Source organism: Talpa occidentalis, unplaced genomic scaffold, assembly GCF_014898055.3.
Source record: "Talpa occidentalis isolate TD23 unplaced genomic scaffold, MPIMG_talOcc4v2.1 talOcc4.12, whole genome shotgun sequence".
Lineage (NCBI taxonomy): Eukaryota > Metazoa > Chordata > Mammalia > Eulipotyphla > Talpidae > Talpa > Talpa occidentalis.
The window spans coordinates 9,386,255-9,405,910 of record NW_023601212.1 but is presented as its reverse complement, the minus strand read 5'-3'; the positions used below and the strand labels follow the sequence as shown (position 1 = coordinate 9,405,910).

General features: G+C 51.4%; 1 protein-coding gene across 1 annotated transcript in view; it reads left to right on the top strand.

The window, feature by feature from the left end:
- Window positions 1-8,877, top strand: part of TINCR (TINCR ubiquitin domain containing) — a 63,102-nt gene extending 54,225 nt beyond the window's left edge. Inside the window, exon 3 of the mRNA XM_054693066.1 lies at window positions 8,788-8,877. The gene's annotated coding sequence lies outside the window, so the exon portion shown is untranslated. The remainder of the gene's footprint in view (window positions 1-8,787) is intronic.
- Window positions 8,878-19,656: the final 10,779 nt, after the last annotated feature.

The following is a 19,656-nucleotide window of genomic DNA, read 5'->3' as shown; positions in this document are numbered from 1 at the left end:
AACCATCCCCAAGGCCAGTGGCCCTGTCTCAAAGTGTCACTACTCCCTTACTATGTCTCCCTTTGTCTCTGTCTCTCTGTCTTTGTTATTACTCAGGGGCACCCAAATGACCCCCCAGAGTTCTCATCTGGTGTGGGCAACCACAGAGCATTTCTTTGTGTTCAGTACGGCACACAAATACCTCTGCTGGGGCAGGACCTGCCTTGGTCACTTGGAAATGGCTATTTTCCACAGGGACTTGATTCTCGCCAGCAAAACTGATCAGGACCCTAACATCTCATGAGGTGACAAAGAATTCGGCCAAACTCAGGCCACTGCTTCTGGGTCCCATCCTCTTGTGCCCACACCAGCCCTGCCAGCTCCCTCCCAACCCCCAGGCCATCCCCAAGGCCAGTGGCCTGTCCTCAAAGTGTCAATACCTCCCCTTCTAAATTTCACCCCAGAAATCAATTAGGGCCTCGGGCGAGTTGATTATAAATCAGCTATTTTCATAATTGTTATGTCTTTAATAAATCAAAGCCGTGCATGTCACTGGCAAAATGGAGCTGTTCTCTGGGGTCATCAGTTACCCGAAGCAAGACAGGGAGGTCCAGGAGCCTCGTCCGCCGCCCAATCCGCAGAGACTGCTGCCTGGCCAGGGAGTTCCTGGACCCGGGCCGGGCCTGTTCCATTACGGAATTGCTTAAGCAGCATTTTAAATAACAAAAAGGGATATCATTTAATTTTTTCGCAACGTGGAGATCAATACCCTGTCCTTCAGCTGGCATGACAGATCGTCTTGGCGAGCTGTTCTGAGTTAATCCAATTTCTCTGGGCCTGGCTGCAGCTGGGCAGGCTGGGCCCAGTCTGGAGTGCTTGGGCTCGCGGGGTTTCCCACCCCCAGCCCAGAGTGCTGTAGTACACATGGCATCCATATGGGTACACAGGACAGCGGGGGTTGGGGGTAGTGAGACGTTGTCAGGGAGCCGGCCCTCCAGAACACTGTCCCTGGGGCACACCGGATGGTATCTGGAACCGTCTGTAGTTGTCACACTGGGGGTGCTCCTAGCATTGAGGGGTGGGGGCCAGGAATACTGCTCAACCCCCACAGTGCCCAGGATGGCCCGCTGAGCGGATGATGTAGCCCTGAATGTCCACAGTGTCAAGGTGAGAAACCCTGCTCAGGGCAGTCCATGGAGGGCATTTTGGTGGACCTGCTACTTCTCCATCTTCACTTATGAGTCCTGTGTCCTGGTCATCCCAAAACTTGGAGGGCCCAGGCCTGCTATGACAGCGGAGAGACCAGGGTTCCAGCCTGTAACCGACAGTGTTATAATCTGGGGCAAAATTGACTCTACGTTTCTTCTGCTTAGATCATATTGGCCTCTGGCTTTCTCATCTGCCTCTTTGTAGGGCCGTAGAGTTGATGATTCACTTCACCGAGTATATGTCGAACACTTACTGTATACCAAGCTCCATTCTGGGTATTTGGTCCAGAACCAATAAGATGGAGAAAATAACTGTGCTCGTGTGGTTTAAATTCTACTCAAGGGAAAGAGAACGAGTCAGCACGTAAAGAAGGTGTTTCACAAATGGGTGAAGGAAATAAAATGGGGAGATCTGAAAAAACAAGGGGAGAAGAAAGTTATTGGACTCCAGAGGGGGCTGAGTGGATAGGACACCTGATAAGACCTGGGTCTTTAGGAAAGGGCCGCAGCAACTCTGCGAGGGAAAGAATCGAGGAAAGATCTACCCAGGTCTCCGCATCCTGCCTAACACATCCCCAAGTTTGCCTGGTCAAGGGCTTTGGGGAGTTGACCCAACTGTAGTACTGGACGGAAGTAAGACCTGGGCGATCCTTCTACTCATTCACTGAACACCTTACATGGGCCAGGCACTGTTCTGGGCTGTTAAGATACAATGCAGAATCAGCCAAATATCCCTGCCCTTATGAGCTGCCCATCCATTGCAAGGAGAAAGAGACATAAAACAAACAGGGTAAATTAATAACATGTAGAGATAAGAGTGATGAAAATAAGTGAAGTATGGTAGATTCAAATGCAGCCCAGTTTCTTTCTCTCTCTCTGCCCCTTACTTGTTTGAAGCCTCACTTGAGCCCTGAAGGAACAAGATTAAATAGAGGGAAGAGCAAATGAACCTAGCTGAACTTGTTGAAATGAAATGCTGGATCAAACCCTACCTGAAGTCCAACTACTTCTGAATTAAAACCAAATATGGCCCCACTTTGCCTTGTAAATACTTGTAGACTGGAAGAAATTTAGGAAACTCACAAATTCTATGGGGAGAAGGATGGTGATCTGGTGGAACAGATGTCTCTCTGTTACTGCAGTGCAACAATAGGTACTTAAAAAGGGTCCTTAAAAGTGGAACAGGGAGGGAGCTCCCCTGGTGGCGCAGCGGTTGAGCGCCGGGCTGGGAGGCTGCCCGCAGCCCCTGAAGCGCTGCCAGTTCGTTCCCTGCCCGCCAGCGAGGGTCCCACACACACACACACACACACAAAAAAAAAAAAAAAAGGAACAGGGAGGCAGGAGAAAGAGAGGCAAAGAGAACTGCTTCCTGGTTGTATGGACTGAAGATCTGAACCCAGAGATCTTGGTCAGGAGACCCCGAGATGCTATGGTATGGTGATTGACCTTTAGGGCAGGTTGGATCTTGCAGAGGCTCAATTTTTTCATCTGTAAAATGGAGCTTACATTAATGTCTACTGCATACAGGAGGTGAGGATTCAGACCTCACCTGATCACTGCCCAAAGGGCCTAGCATGATCCTTAGAGCCTGCTCATAGGAAGTCCATGCTAATGTCAGCTGTTATCATACCTCATCCCTAACAAGCACCCCCTGTGAAGGCCCCAGGTTTAATGAATGCTAAAGGCATTCTGAGGATCTTGGCTTCAAGTTTCTCATTTTACAGCTGGGGAAACTGAGGCATGGAAAGGGGCAGAGAAATCTTGGCTTGGATAGCAACCAACTTTCTGACCTCTTTTTTCCAGGGACTCCACTGCTCTAGTGCTTGTGGGCATAACACTTGGGTCAAGGAATCAGGAAAGAGGGGCTAGGAGGGAGGGAATAGGCCAGCCAGGTATGAGCAAAAATCTGGAGGTGGAAAATTTGGGGAGTTTTTGGAAGAGGCTGAAACTAGAACTCAATAGAAAGGATGAATTTTGGTTTTTGGTGACAAGCTGAAATGCTGGATCAAACCATTCCTAAAGTCCACCCCATTTCTGAGCTAAATGCAAACCGGAACCCACTTTGCCTCATAAGTCACTGAGGCTGGAGGATATCAGGAAACCCACAAAATCTGAGGGAAGAAAGATGGAGAGGGATAGAGCAGGTTTTGTCGTGACTCACTGTGGCTTGTTATCTTGAAACATTTGGACTGAAGTCTTTGGTAGCTGGGAGCCATGGAAGGTGCTGGAGCAGAGAAGCAACTTTCTTAAGGCTCCCAACCCTCTTTCTCCCCTCTCTGTCTGGCTTGGAGAAGTCTTGGGTCTGGAGCCGGCCGGCTGGGACCCCCCAATGCCCTGAATCCCCCCAGACCCGCTGCTGGGCTGTCATCCCTGCGGGAGAGCCTGGAACCAGAGACAAGAATGACCCTGTGATTGTAGCAGAGGCCTCTGCTCTAATTTCCTCGAATGGGTTTTGAGCAGCTAATGCGGCCCCTGCTGGGCAGGAGATGGAGCACCCGGCAGGGCCTCCAAAACTAGTGTTCGAGGCCCATCATCCCGGTATCTTAACTCTAACCTGCTCACTGGCTGCCCTGGATCCTGGGAAACCTCCAGTCCTGAGTGCTCTGTGGGGAGAAGCCGGGGCAAGACTCCTTCCCTCTTGGAAATGACCAAGCTGACGCGTTCGGCCGAGGCAGGCCCTGGCTTCAATTTTCTCATTTTACAGGTGGGGAAACTGAGGCATGGAAAGGGGCAGAGAAATCCTTAGAGAAATCTAAACCTAATGTTCACGTTTGGATTCAGAGATGGCAGGATTGGGCGGGGCCCTCTCTCTTCTGGTGATGGATGTGGAAACTGAGGCTCAGAGTGGAGTGGGATTGAGGGTCACAGCTTAGGTTCAGGGATCAGCTGGGTTGGGGTTCAGTCTGTGGTTGAGGCTCAGCCTGGTTTAGACTAATTTCAACTCAAATCCTTCAAGGAGTGACGGAGTCGTGACCCTTCTTGTGGAAACTCAGAAGGTACCTCTGAGGACTTGTGGCTTCTCTCCCAGACACCCACCCCCAACCCTGACCTGGCCCATGGGGGACGGTGGAGACAGCTGCAGAAGTGAGGGGCAGGGGCTTGGGAAAGATGGGGGGAACTAGGGTCTCGCCAGGGCCCTGTAGGAGAGGGCCATCATCTTGTCTTCCCCGAGAGCTTGAAAACATGCTTTAGAGGTTCTTTCTGCATGAATTTGTGGGTGTAATGGTCACAAAGACCGGGGAGGGACAAGAAGTTAGAGACCCTTGGGGGCTCCGCCTCCCTCAGAGTCAAAGCCCAAGGCCTTGCACTGAGCAGCTAATGCAGCCTTGCTCCTCCCCTGCCCTCACTTCTTCCTCCTCTTTCCTTCTGCAGATCTGCTTGCTCTTCCTCCAACACACTGTCTTGGCGTTGCCCCAGGACATTTGCACATATGATTTCTTCTGTCTTGAATGCCTTTCCCCCAGATTGCCACCTGCCTGGCTCCATCTCAACTTCCAATCTTCTCAGCTCAAATATTACCACCTTCAGGAGGCCTTCCTGGATTTCCACGGCTTATGTAGCATTCCTGGGTTTCTCCACTTCATCTTTCTATTTATTCTAGTCCCGAATTTATCATTGTCTGAAATTTTGTCTATTTATTTGATTATGCGTTTCATATCCGTCTCTCCCACTGGGCGGTGCCAGGGCTGTCTTGGTTACCACCCACCCTCAGTGCCTAGAATACTACCTGGTACAGAGTTGGAGCTCAGTTCTTTCTTGTCAATAGATGCACACGTCCCATCACTAGTGCATCTTGAATTAATAATTCACAGCAGATCATGTAACGACCTTGTGAAGAGCACAGTTACCAGCGCTGGACCGTCTGTGGCATGAGCCGGGGTGTCCACGGGAAATAGTCTGTTAAAATAAACCGTCATTTCTTCAGTCTTTGTTTTCCTCGGGGGCTTTGGTAGCTGGAAATGATGGGGGCTTCCTAGGTGCTGATAGGCCTGCTTCCTGAAATTCTTCTGGGTGTGGGTCCCCTTGAAGGACCGCAGGGGTCAAAGGTTTGGCCCCGGCCAAAGGGCCCTGGGGTCTGCCAGGAGCTCTGTTGGGTGACAGGACAGACGAGCTTCTGTAACAGACAGGTCTAGCGTGCTGGGGACACTGCAGGGCTGGGGGGTCCAGCCGTAGTCTCAGGGGGCCCACAGTGAGCAGACAGTGACGGCAGATCACACTCAGAGCTGTAATGGGGGCCACGCAGGCACAGTGGGAACCCAGGGCAGAGGACGGAGCTGTGTGGGGGCTATGGGGCGGGCGTTTGGGGACAGGAAGCAGCGGCGTGCCTCTGATGCCCAGAGCCCGGCCCCTCCCCGCAGGCGCAGTCAACACCCAGGCTTCTCCCCGACACCTCCGCCACCCCCGCCACCCCAGGGTCCTCCATCCTCAGAGCCAAAATGTCTTTCGCATCTGCCCCCAAACCTGCTCTTCCTCATGGGTCTCATCTCTGAGGTGGCCCTACTGTGCTCCCACCCCCGAGGTGGAGATGTCAGCCTACAGCGCCACTTCATTCTCACCCCAACATAGCCTGTCCATCCTTAGGTCCCCCAGCCTCCCTCATGCGCCCTCTGATTCCCAAAAAGAGTCCTGGTCCTCCCTCCAGGACTTTATTGTACCCTCCACAACATACCCTCTCTTGACTCCTTCCAGCTCTGTCTTCAAGTGTGTCAGTCACCATCTGCAGGAGTCCTGCCTGGTCAGGCCAGACGCCTCACCCTGCAGGCTCCCAAATAGCTCTCATCAGCCTGTTTGTCAGCCCACCCATCTCCTTGCACAGACAAACATTTAAAGAAAAAAAGTCTGCTTTGGCCTCCTCTGTGTTCCCAGCACCCAGTAGGGGCTCAGACACACAGTAGGTGCTCAATAAATATTTACTGAAGGAAAAAATAACAAATGACATGGAGCCAGCTTGCTGCCTCCTCCTTCTCTGTGGCTCCTGGCAGTGATTCAGTTCATTGAGCCAGCATTTCTGTGGCCCTACTGTGTGAAGGCTGACCCAGACAGGAGACCAGGACAGTGACACAGAGGACAGGGCAGAAGACTGCGGAGTGGCCCCGGAGAGGGAAAACCCGAGACTCTGGGGCGTGAAGACCCCAGCCAAGGAGGCATCATTTCCTTGGGGTACATCTCTCTGCCTTGAACCCAGGACTGGCATCTGACAGCAGGATTTTATTGTGCACTTTTTATTAGAATAAGAAACAATAACTGAATGCAAATCGCCTCCCTCTAATTGCTCAGGGAGGCAGTGCACATTTTTCCTTTTTTTGTTATTAAATAGTTTGCAATGACTGAGGTGCCTCCCTTGAATGGCACTGTGATTAATTCTGCCCCCTTGGTTGGGGTTTCCGCCCCCCCACTGCACTCCCGTGGTGAGTGCACCCCAGAGAGGGGCTGCAATCAAGCTCAGGTGGCTGCAGTTCATTTCCTGACAATAGCGAGATTCCCCACCCAGGGACACAAGCCATGTGTCATCAAAGAAAATAAAAGCCTGTGGCTAGGAGAGAAGGGGGTGCAGGATCTTTAGGGGCGAAGTTTTACTCTGAGTAAATGAGCCTTTGACTTCTGCCTTCTGTTGCACCAGGGTGTAAGCTTGTCACCGATGGACTCGTTTCATGCCCAGGCAGGTCTGTGATGCTGGCACTCTGCTGTCCCATCTTACAGACGGGGGGACTGAAGCCCAGAAGGGGAGATGATTTGCCCAAGGTCACGCAGCACAAGGATGGCAGAGCTGGGATTCGAACCTGGCAGACAGACTCTTCAGCATTAGACTGGGTGGACATGAGCCTCTGGTCACTCTGTCTCTATTTGCAACCCTCGTTATGCTTCTCTCAGGCCCAGCAAAGTGGGCTCAGTGCTGAAGCTTCTCGATCTTGCCTCTGTGTCCTCATTCTGTCCACCAGCTGCCCATTCCTTCACTCTAGGCTGATCATAGTCCTGTTCTCTGCCCACGCTGCAATCCCACATCTTCCTCCTCCAGGAAGATTTCCATGATGCCTCCCATGGTTGGGTCAGACTTCTGCCTTGTGCATCTACAGAAATCCTTCAGCTATTGCTGCTTACTCCTGTCACTCAGATCGCTCCTGTCTCTGCCTTGGTTGTTAGAGACACTTGGCACCGATCTGCCTCAGGACCTTTGCACTTGCTATTCCTATTTCCCCTTCTCTAAACAGCTCCTTGTTCATAGGTCCCCTCTTCAAGAGGCCCTTCCTGATCACCCGTTATGCTCCATCCACCAGCGTTGCTGCTATGTCCCCATGTTTAATGTCTCCCTGTCTAAGAGTCATGGTTGTCTTGGTCACTGCTGAATATCTGGTGTTAAATGGTTGAGCAAAACTTACCAATAACCCTAAGAGTTGAAGTTTACACTCGATGTCCACCCCCATTTCCAACACCAAAATATTGCCCAGATTCTGCATTCTCATTGTACAAGGAGTTTTTGTGGAAGGACATGAGTGTGAGGACATCCCCTGGCCTCCCAATCACCTGATCTGCTCTGGCAGACACCTGGCTCCATGTACCCGTGACCTTGGTCTGGCTGTGCTCGCCACTGAGCAGCCTTGGGTTTTCCATCTGAGGAACATCCACTGGGTGGTGGGGATCCCCAAAGACCAAAGCAGCCATGGTAGTGACTCTCTGCCCCCCTATCCTAATGTGTGACCAATGTGGGCTTTGACTGTTGGTCGCCAGCCTCTACCCACACCCACCCCCCTGGCTCCTTTCTGTGCCTGAAAGCCAGTCCCCACTGCCAGTCTTTGCCCACGCTGTACCCTCCAAGGCACAGCCTAGCACACAGTAGGTGCTCAATCAATGTACTGAGCTGAGTACTGAGTTGAACTACATACATAGGATGGATTATTATTACAGAAGAGACCCAGAGAAGGAAGGGGGCCCCCAAGGTCATCTGGGAAGAAACCTTTGGTTGTGCCCATGGCTTTTATCCTCTCTCTGGCTAGCCCCTCTCCCACCCCCACTCCGGTCTCTCCTCTCCTTCCTGCCTCTGGTAAGGAGCCCTCAAAACACCTTACATCCTCTGCGCAACCCCAGACCCTATACCCCTCTAATGTGGGAACACAAAGAGTCAAATATTGTCAAGGCACAGAGATGGCAGACAAATTCTCCATGGTCACACAGCAAGTCATGGCAAGAGAGGGGGCTGGCACCAGGGTGGTCTCTGCCTCCCAATTCCTTCTTCAACTTTGGGCTCTCTCATACCCCCACTCACCAGCATTCCCTCCTCCTCTGCGACTGGGAAATATGAATGGTTGAGTCCCTGGATGGGTTAATGAGTGTCTGGCAGCCAGACGGGCACAAAGACAGACCCGATGAATTTGTTTTTGTGACTAGCTCATTGCAGCTGCCCTGGCCCATGTGCCCGCCCAATGCTGCATCCTCAGCTACCCACCCCCCACCCCAGCCTGCCCATCGCCCCTTGCCTGCCTTTGTCAATATCTCGAAGTGGCAGGCGAAAATCCCCTTCAATGGAAACCTCTGCCGAACATTGGGAGAATCTTTTATTTTGCCCTCCCTATTTATTTATTCTCCCCCTCCCTCCCGCCTGCAGCTCCCGGAGGAAGCGATTAGATTAACCGCAGCAGAGGAGGCCAAGAAAAGACGAACAAAAGCTCCCGCATTCCGGGGCCAGCCGGGCAGAATGGAGGATTTTCAGGCGGAGAATGTGGCCTGCGCAAGGTGGAATGTGGAATTGAGTGGGTTGAATGGAGGCCGGTTCCAGCAGAGGATTCTACCAGCTCAGGACACAAAAGCTGCCAGCCTGGGCCTCCTCCGAAAAGCTGCTAACACCTGCTCCCTTTTTGGAGTCCACAATGGAGAAGTTAAACTTCAGCCACCGCCTCCTGGATCCCAAAGGCTCCCAGTCATGGGGTGCAGCTACCTGGGAATTGCAGAGACACGAGGGGACAGCTGAAGGGTCTCTCGGCCCAGAGCTGTGAGTGGGGGGCTCCAGCTGACCTAGGAGACTACGGCCTTGGGGCAGGGCTTTGCAGCTGCGGCCTCGACTTCCACATCCAGAAAATGGGATGGTGTTTGTGCCCATCTCGCAGGGAGTTAGAGTCACACCTAAGACTTACGTGGAGTGAGTGTCTCCAAATGTAGCTGACAACTGGGGCTCCCTCCTTGCCCCCACCTCTGCGCTGCTGAGGTTTGCAGACAGAGCCTTCTTTGCAGGGGAGGGGCGCTCTGGGGCATGGCGAGCAGTCGTGGCCACCACAGATTGTCCCCAGACACCGCCCACGGGTCAGGGCCCTGGGTAAGAACTGTGGCCTTAGGTCGTTAGTATTAATTCTTAGAAGTGACTCTGCCAGGTCAAAGGGTCTGTTCATGGTTTTAAAACTGATAGATGTTGTCAGCTGGGCCTCTGGATGGCAAAATCACCAAGTTGTAGGCCTGACTCTCCCCATAAATGGTCTTCCCCAGGGGGTCCCTCCTTGGAGCCCAACCTCCCGCTCACATCCCTCCTGTGCCTGGGCTAGCGCCTCTGTTCTAGGGGTAGAAGGGGCCACGTAATGTGACGTGGACTTGCCAGAAGTGTGTGGGTGAGGAGGGCATGGGACTGAGGGACTGGCCTTCCCTCCTCTCAGAGGATCCTTTTACTGGTGGGGAGGGGAGGGGCTGAAGCAGCAAGAGCAGGGGAGTCCCTGTTGGGACCCTGCAAATGGTGAGCTTCAGGGAAAGGGACTGATGTCTCTAGAACCATGGGGCCCCTAGTACCTCTCACCCCAATTCATTCATTCATTCACTCATTCATTCATTCATTCAGTACCAACCGTCCCTTCCTCAATGCCTTACTAGTCTGGGCTTTCGGGATACAGTGACAACCAAGACTGAGCACAGTCCTCTCAGAGCTCACAGACCAAGTGGGGAGCTGGAAGTGTGACCAGGCAGTTCCAACATGGATCTGCATGTAGCAATAGTGGGAGTTGCACAGGCAGCTGAAGGAGCCCCCAGAGCCAGCTTGGATGTCAGGAGAGGCCACTTCCCAGCTGAGTCTAGAAAAGCCAAGGAGGGCTAGTTGGGCAAACTGGAGGGCGGGGCGTCTGAATGGGGGGGCAGGATGGGCAGGCTGGGATTGGGAGCAGGGAGATCAGGGAGGAGGCAGAGGCTGGGGTTCAGACAGGGGGCAGGCAAACACTTGGGTGACCCCAAAATAGGAGCTAGTTTGGGGGCGATGCTGAGGCCGACCCCGAGGTCCCGCTGGGTCTGGTTCCCTGACAGGTGTCCCTCCGGGTCCGGATGCGGGGCGGCAAAGGCAGTAAACAGCAGTCGGGAAACCATGCAAATGGGTCCTGAGCGAGCTGACAGCCCAAGTGACGGGCCTGTATTAGCTCGAGAGCCGCGTGGGTTTAAAATAGCATCATAGCGGCAACAAAAGCAATTTGCCTTCTGAATTTTCATTCTGAACGGATGATCTGCTTTTAATCAAGCAAGGCGTCCCAAAATGCTCTTAATTACCCCGAGTCAAGGGCTCAGCAGTAATTTTGATGTCGACTTTCGGGCAGGCGTGATTAGGTTTTCACAAAACAGGTTCTGGGAAGTGCGGCCAGCGGAGAAGGATGTTGGGGTGAAGTCGGACATGGGTGCCCCAATTTGGAACCAGCTGGCAGTGGGTGACCAGCTGCAGCCCAGGCAGGGAGACCAATCCTGGGCTTGACTGTGTGACCTTGGGCAAGTCCTACCATTTTTGGAGTCTAGTTTCCAATCTGAAAATTTCAGAGACTGATGATGAGTGGATGGCGAGGATGAAATAAGAGAGCATCTAGTCACACAGCTTATTCATTTACTCATTCAGTCATTCAACTAACATTGAGTACCTACTGCGTTCCAGACTCTGTTTTAGGCAGTGGAAACTCAGCAGGACCAAGCCCAGCAAAGCCCGGCCTCCAGGTCTACAGAAGAGACAGTCATGAAACAATGAACTCACCTCTTTTCACTGATTCTGAAATGTGCAATTTTTATGTTTGAACATCTTTGAAATTAGGATGTGTCTCCTTCACCTGGGTCGTGATTTAATTGACAGGCCTGATTTCTTCCTTAGCAGGATATAAAATAAAAATGGGGGGGGGGTGCTCTCTGGTGGCACAGGGATTAAAATCTCAGTGCTATAAAGCTATCACCAGCCACTGTGGCACGAGTTTGATCCGCAGCCAGGGAGCTACCCACATGGCACAGCAGACCTCTCCTGTCTCACCTGCTGCTCCCCTCAGCAGTGTATTTCAGTCCATCTGCCTGTTCTGCTCCCCACTCTGTCTCTGGTAAATCCTCTCACCCCCTCACCTCTGGCCTACACCCCAGTTCTTGTATACATAATTAAATAAAAATAAATCTTTAAAAAATAAAAATGGCTCTCCTATTTGATGGTATCTCAGAGTCCAATATAGTTGTGTGTCACTTGGCGACGTTCTGGTCAAGCATGGCAGCATATACAACGGTTCCCAACAGGCCTGGGTGTGTAAAGGCTGTACCTCTAGGTTTGTAATCATGGTAAATCATGTCAGCAGGACATCACGATCTCCTAACAAAGGAGTTCTCAGTTCGTGCCCATCCTTAAGTGACACAAGTCTGTCACGAGGATGTGGCTGGTGTGTTCGAAGTGAGAGCGCTGTGGAGGGAAGAAGCACCAGACAGTGCTTCTGAAAGACTTGACAGCCCACAGCACCCAGAAGGGTCGGGGCAGTGGAGACACAGCAGGTCCTGGAATAACATTGTTTTGTTCTAACATTGATGAGAGAAGAGACAAATCGGTTCCTGGTTGGGGCCACTGGGTGGAAATGGCATGTTCTCCCCTTCTGAGAGGGTTTTCTCCAGATGCTCCAGTTTCCCCCACATCCCAGAGATACACACGTGAAGCTCCATGGTTGTCTCCACTGTCCAGTCAGGATTAGTGATGGGGCGTGTGACAGAAGAGCATCCTGCCTGGGTTGTCCTCTGAGCTGCCCCCTGAGGCCCTGAACTTGAAATAAGGGGTTTGGAAAAGTGAATGAATGAATGAATACAAATGATCGTTGATGATGAGAAGAGCTCTGAGTCTTTATTTAGAAGTTTGGTGATATTCTGGAACCAGAACTATGCTGGAGAAACGTCAGTCTTGTTTATATCCATTAGCTAGGGCAAAATTGCTTTTGTTCTGTGTTATTTCCCCTAAAGTCACAGTTTCTAAGAACCTGGCGATGATGTGGCGCGAGGACTGACTGGCTTTCTCATTCTCACAACTGCGGGTTAGCTGGGCTCGGTTGCAGTCTGTGAATTGTGTCCATATCTGATCCAGGTGTTTCTCATCTTCTTCGGATTAGTGGGTACTCAACGCATATTTGCTTCGGGGGCTAAAAGGGGCTCAAGAGGGTAAGCAAAGCATGCATCCTCGGGGCCCGGGTTCGGGATCAGCACTCTTACTTTCCTCATATTGTCTTGGCCAAAGTAAGTCTCATGGCTGGGGCTGATATCATCGGGGCAGGGAAGTATATTCCTCCCATAGAGTTTGGGGGAGAGAGTGACATTTGTTGAAAAATAATCTCTCATATCCTGGAAAATGGATGAAGATCAGGAAATATTTGGTGAGAATGTTATTTTTGTCACCACACACAAGCCATAAACATATGCACAGGTTATAAGTGGATTCAGACTTCAGGCATGGCTGGATCCAGGAGCTCATTTCTCTCTGTGTCTCTGTTCAGCTTTTTCTGCATTTTGCTATTCTCAGGCTCCATATCGAGGCTCTAACAAGAAGTCTGCCCCAGCTCTGACCTCATCTAGTTCCAGGTCTGAATGCAGCAGGAAGAGTCTGCATTATGATGCTCCCATTTCAGGTGTCAAATCCCTCAGACAGCATGCGACAAAGAAACAGCAACCTTCATCACTTGACTGACAGGTGAAATGAGCAAATTATAGCCTTCTTTTTCTGCCTCTCCTTTCACACTCCCGGTCACACTGAGCAGCTCATCTTCTGCAAAACAGGCTCTCCTTTCCACAGGATCCTCTTGCCCAGCCTTTGCGCATGCATTACCTGCCACCTTGCCTTTCCCAAGGGTGATTGGATTATACAGTGCAGTATCACAGGCTCCCAGAGGACTGGGTCAGAGTTCTTGGTACGGATTCCTGATCCTGCAGTCCCTTCTCAGATCTGCCCACAAGTGCATTTGCTTGAACCAAAGTCGGTCAGACCCGGAACGTGAGCCTCTTGACTGAGGTCAGAAAAACAGGGCAGCAGCCAGCACGGAGTTGGTTTAATTGATTTGCTCTTAATTGGCTGTCTTCCCAGATGGACCTGAGAAGAGGGAGCAGGGCAGAATCAGTAGCATGCCTTGGACACATGCTGAGCATTTCCCCCTCCCCAGTGTGGGGGAAGAAAGAGCTGGACCACCCAGCACCCATGGGCAGGGGTGAGGGAGAGCCGAGAGCACTGTGCTAGGAGCCCAGCAGCTTGGGTTCAAATCCTCACTTGGCTGACCTCTGACCTACTGTGACCTTAGCTATGTCAAGTAACCTTGCTTGCCTCAGTTTCCCCATCTGTATAAACAGAGGAAGGCAATAGCACCTAACGTGGAGAGCTGTTGCAAGGAGTTAATACATGAACATCAGGGAGTGGGAGACTCTCAAAGGGTCAGAAAATCAAAATTTCTGAAGGTGAAATGTTGTATGAGAGCAGCAGTAAATGATATGTAAATGAATGGGTGTGACTGTGTGCTAATAAAACTATTGCTGGATACTAACATTTGAACTTTCTTCTCATTTTTGCATGTCCCTAATATTATTCTTTGATTTTTTATTAAAAAATGTAAAAAACAGGTATTGTACAGTATGTGATCCCAAATGCTGTCTAAAGCCCTGATGTGTCTAAAGCATTGACTTAGAAAGTGCTCAACAAATAGTCCTGTTGTTGTTGTAAATCTCAAGGTCATTTGTGGGATCACAGAGTCAGGGCAGAGGACCCCAAACATCCATTTTATAAATGAGGCTGCTCTTCTTCCTTAGCCATGTCACTTGGCTTCACTCTTTGAGCCTCAGTTTCCCCATCTGCACAATGGGTGTGGCATCACCTACCTCAGAGGCAAAGTGACTGCTTGTCCCTTCTCCGGCTTCTGTGCCAGGCGTGCATGTCTCTCATCTCTCCTCCAGGCCTCCCAGCCTCTGCCCTCGCTGGTCCCCCCCCTTCATACCCCATCCCACCCACCGCGCTGGCTCATCCTTGGGGGTCAGTACAGGCGCTTCCTTTCCTAACCCCCAGGGTGAATCGAGGACCTTCTCTGGGCTCCCCTAGTTTCCTGAGCACCCCTTCCCCCCACCACAGCAGATGGTCACCAGACCAAGAGGACTCGGGACTGGCTCTTTTCCAGGTAGAAGGAAGGAAGAAAATAAGGCACCAAAAATATGTGTGGAATTTAAAGTCTTTCTCCTTCCCTCCCTTTCAATTCCAAACTCTCTAACCTTCAGCTCTCTCTCTCTCTGTCCCTTGTCCCCTCCTAGAATCCCCGCAGGGTCCGCAGTCATTGCACATTCTCTCTCCTTTTGCTACCTGGGGCTCTCAAGTTTCCTGCCTGCCCTTGTGGGGGCACTTGTGAGCTGCTTCTAGCCAACAGAAATGGCCGAGGATGTCACTTCTGTGGTCTTGTCACTCTATATAAGATTTTGTCTTGCAAGCAGACCTGCACTGTTTTCCTGTCTTACCAGTAAGCAGTCATGTTGGGACAATCCTCACAAGGGGTGGCTCCAGAAGCTGACAGCAACATGCAGCTGTTAGTTAGCAAGAATCCAGGGAGCTCAGGCTTCTAGTCCTGGGAAAGGGACGCTGCCTACAAGCTGAGGGAGCTTTGAGCCAGATCATTCCCCAGCTGAGCCCCTAATGAGACCACTGCCCAGTGACATTAAAACTGCAGCCCCCACGACAGACCCTGAGGCAGGACGCCCACTAAGTCATGCTTGGATGCCCAACCTGCAGGACTGTGAGATAGTAAATGTGTTATTTGGAACCACCGGGCTTGGTGGTGCTCGGTTACCAATAGCTGCTGACACACCTCCATTAGCCATTGTCATATGTTGGCTCAGAGAAGGCATCAATTACACTGAAGAAAGAAAGTTCTCTTCTATCCCCATCAGTTCTTCTAAGGCCAATATAGTAGCTGCTAGCTACACATGGCTATTTAAGTTAAATTAATTAAAATTAAGTAAAATTTAATTGAAAGCAGGGTCTCAAAGAGATATTTGTACATCCATGCTCATAGCAGCATGATTCAAAATAGCCAAAAGGTGGCAGCCACCCAAGTGTCCAGAAATGGCTGAATGGCCGTCCATCCACACAATGGAATATTATTCAGTCTTTAAAAGAAAGGAAATTCTAGGGCCTCCCCAGTGGCGCAGCAGGTTGAGCACAGCGCTGTGAAGCTGTTCGCAGCCTCTGCAGCCCGGGTTCGATTCCCGGCCGGCTGCAGAGCAACCCACATGGCGCGGCAGACCTCTCCTGTCTCGCCCGCTGCTCCCCTCAGCAGTGCTTTCGGTCTGTCTGCCTGTTCTGCTCCCCGCTCTGTCTCATGTGAATCCTCTCACTCCCCATGCCTGTGGCTTGTAACCCAGTTCTTGTATAAATAGAAATGAATCTTAAAAAAAAAATAAAAGAAAAGGAAGGAAATTCTGACACAGGTCACAGAGTGGATGGGCCTTGAGGACACAATGGTCAGTGAAATAAGCCAGACACAGAAGGACAAATCCTGTGTGACCCATCAGGAGGGCCCCAGAGGAGCCACATCCTAGAGACAGGAGGTAGAAGGTGGGTGCCAGGGGTTGGGGGAGAGAAGGGGCCTTAGCATTTAATGGGGACAGGGTTCCAGTTTGGGAAGATGAGAGTGTTCTGGAGCTGGAGGGCGGGAAGAGTTGCACAACAGTGTCAGCGTGATTAATGCCCCTGAGCTGTGCACTTAAACATGGTGAAGATGGTGAATTTTAAGTTATGTGTATTTTCCACATTTAGAAAAAATAAATGAAAAAGTTAAGTGAATTTGAAATGCGGCTCCACCACTGTCGGACACATTTCACAGCTCAGAAGTCACAGCTCCCGGGGACTCCCAGGTGGGGCAGGGAAGAGATAGACCATTTCGACCATTGCAGGAAGTCGGAAAGCACCTTGGGAAAGGAAAGAGGGCCCTGGTGCCTCTTGCAAGGGCTAATTGTCCTTTTAAAGAGCAAGGATCCACCGACTCATAGCTTGGGGCCCCAACAGGGAGAATTAATAACTTATTTTCAATATGGATTTTCCAATTGTTCTTCCATGGCCAGCAGAGGGCACCCTTGAGACCTGAGTCTGTGTTGGGGGGTGTGTGTGGGTGGGTGTGTGTGTGTGTGTATGGGGGAGCAGGACCTCTGCCTGCAGTCCCCCAGGGCTGCCCCTTCCTTCAAGGTCAAAGACCAAGTCCTCTCCACAGCCCACAGACCCTGCACGATTGGACACCATCTCTGACCTGCCCTCACCTCCACCCTTTTGCCCTCCCTGCCGCCTGCCACCTCACCTACCCCTGGGGCCGCCTCTCAGCCCCTCCAACACACAGGCACCATCTTGCCACAGGGCCTTTGCACGTGCTGTGCCCGCTGCTGGGGAGCTGCTCCTTCAGAGAGTGACAAGGCTCCCTCCTCTCTCACTTCTTTGTTTTTTTTTTTCCCCTCAAACGTCTCCATGGTGAAACCCTCATTTCAACCAAATTAAAAATTGCAACCCCCACCTCATACCCAGAGTGTACAGCCATGTCTTACTCTTCCTTCCAGACAAGAGCCCACAGCTCAACATCTGGGAAGCCCTGAACAGTGCTCCTGGCTTGGGGGTCTAGAAGGCCCCAGCCTGCCCATGACCTTGTCCTCAGCCTGGCCTGTGCCCAGATCGCTCTGCCCCCTCCCCTCCGGGAACTCAGAAATTCGCCCGGCGCACAGATGCCAGACGGGAAAATTAATTGGGCCTTGCTAGGACTGCTCTCTCCGCTCGCCGTCAATAACAGCCGTAAAGCGGGATTTATGCGGCGCGCTGGCTCGGGACTGAAGCTGGGAGGAGGGGCAACGTTCTAGAAAAGCCAGTCCCTCGCGGTGGAAGCAGGCGGCCACTGGGACTCCGGGAGCAGCGCCGCCTTCCTGCAACCTTTCCAGAGGTCGAGCCTCTCCGGGTTCGGCGTTCCGGGAGGAAGGAAGATGTTCTTCCTCGCCTACTGCTTGATCAGGGATCCTTTGCCTAATTATAGCCCACATTTGCAAGCTCCTACAGTTGTGCCAAGCCCTGTCCCAAATGTTTTTTGAACATTAACATTTTAAACTGAAAAGTAAGGGATTATTTTTTAGATCTATTTTAACAACAGGGAAACTGGCACAGACAGGTTAAGCAACTTGCTTTAGGCTGCACAGCTGTCACACTCATCCGTGGCCTGGGGACTTATGGGGTCTAGGGTGGAACAGGGACGTTGTGGGCAGTAGGAGACGGCATGGCTGGTCAGCTGGGGGATGCCAAGAGTGCACTGTCCCCATCACCACCGTGACCAGGGAACTTCTCAGCTGTGCACCTCCTTCTGGGGTCCACACGGACTTAACTGAGGGACACGAACCGAAGCAGGAGCTGTTAAAAGGAACAAGTGTGAAACCTTTGCCTATGCTGAGCCTTTGGGCTGTTTCCTTTCCTCCCTTGTCCCTCTGGGCAGGGACGCTTCCAGGCATCCCTGGAGAAGGCAAGTAGGATGAGGGTCCAAATTCTGACTCTGCTGTTTGACCCTGGGGAAGTGTGTTTCCCTCTCTGGGCCTCAGTGTCCTCATCTGAAAAGTGGGGGTATCATAGTGGAATTGTGGAGGCACACAAGCAGGCACAGAGCTGTGCTCACGGCCCCCATCAGTGCTCAGCAAGCAGCTGCTGTTTTACTTTATTCTTACTGTTTTTATGTCCCCCTCCAACTATAGAGAGATGAGGTGTCTGTGTCTCTCTCTGGATTCCTTTCCATGCTCTCCAGACCAAACCCAGCGGCCTGTCTCTCCTGCAGGCATTGCGGGGACGGTTTTGATGGACATGTTTTTTGCTTGGAAAAAAGCTGGAGGAATTGTATTTTGCCAAAAGTGTCAGCTGAAGGGAAAATATTTCCCGCATCTCTGGCGAGTGTTGATGTGAAGAGCCAGCACATGGGTGGGGCCTGGAGGGCTCCGTAATTCAGGGGCCAGTTACCCCTACCCCGGTCAGACGCCTTTCTGGCCTCCAGCCCCGCTCAAGCCCAGCTCTCTGTGCCCTCCTGCCCCTGGCTTATATAATCTATTAAATAATCTCTCACACATTCTCCCTCGGACCCCCTCTTCTCTTTCTCGCCCCTCAATAAGTTTGGAGTGAGTAAATGACCTTGGACTTGTGATTGAAAACTGAGGCATTGCCTGGAAAAGGGGATGAACAGGAGGAGAAATCTAGAAAGAGGGCACAGCTCATGCAAAGGCCCTGGGGTGCGGGGTTTATGCCGGACCTGGCCTGGCTTGTTGGATGAACATTGAGGGAGCCAGGTTACTGAAGCAGAGTGAGTCAAGGGGAGCAGAGTGAGTGAGGGGTGAGGTGGTGACCGCAGGGAGGGGATGCAGACAGGTCATGCAGAGCCTGTGCGTCACTGGATTTTGTTTTTTTTTAATTTAAGAGGCTCTAGGGAAATCTGCCTAGGCAGCATTTAGGAGGAGGGGCAGAGGCCCAAAGGCCAAACGAGAGCCCTGGACAGCCTCCCTGGCTTGAGAGCATGATGAGGGGGAAGGAACACCGAACACTCACTTTCTTACCTGGAGGGACACTGGAATGTATCAACAGCATCTGCTGAATTTCAAAATAAACCCAATTCAGCCTCTGCCCTTGTTTTAAAGCAACAGAGAGACATGTTGGATCACCTTTTGGGCTTTGAAGTACAGATAGCAAAACTATCATAAGCCCACCACCAGGGGGCAGGCAGCACTTGCTATTTGCATAAAGGAAAACTATGCAGCCATGATAAAGGATGAGGCCAGCTACAAGAGCAGAAGCAGACTGATGCCCATGATATATGAATGAGGGTATGAGAAATCTGCAGACCAATGACACGGCAAAGAAAATTCTGAAGCAATTGCACCAGAATATCAAGGAGGGAACCCGAGGCAAAGAGATGGCAGCAGAGGTTTTATTCCAGTCATGAGTCACATAATGATGGGGATATGTTCTGAGAAATGTGTCATTAGGCGATTGCATCACTGTGCAAATATCATGTAGTGTAATGACAACCTAGATGGTACAGTGCACCTCACACCTAGGCTGTTTTGTAGAGTCTCCTGGGACATCGACCTATGTGCAGTTTATCATTGATCAAAACATTGTTAAGTGATGTATGGCTGTATTTTGTTTTATTTGGGGGGGGGGAGTTTACATAACCAAAAGTTAATCATAACACAAAATTAACGAATTGGT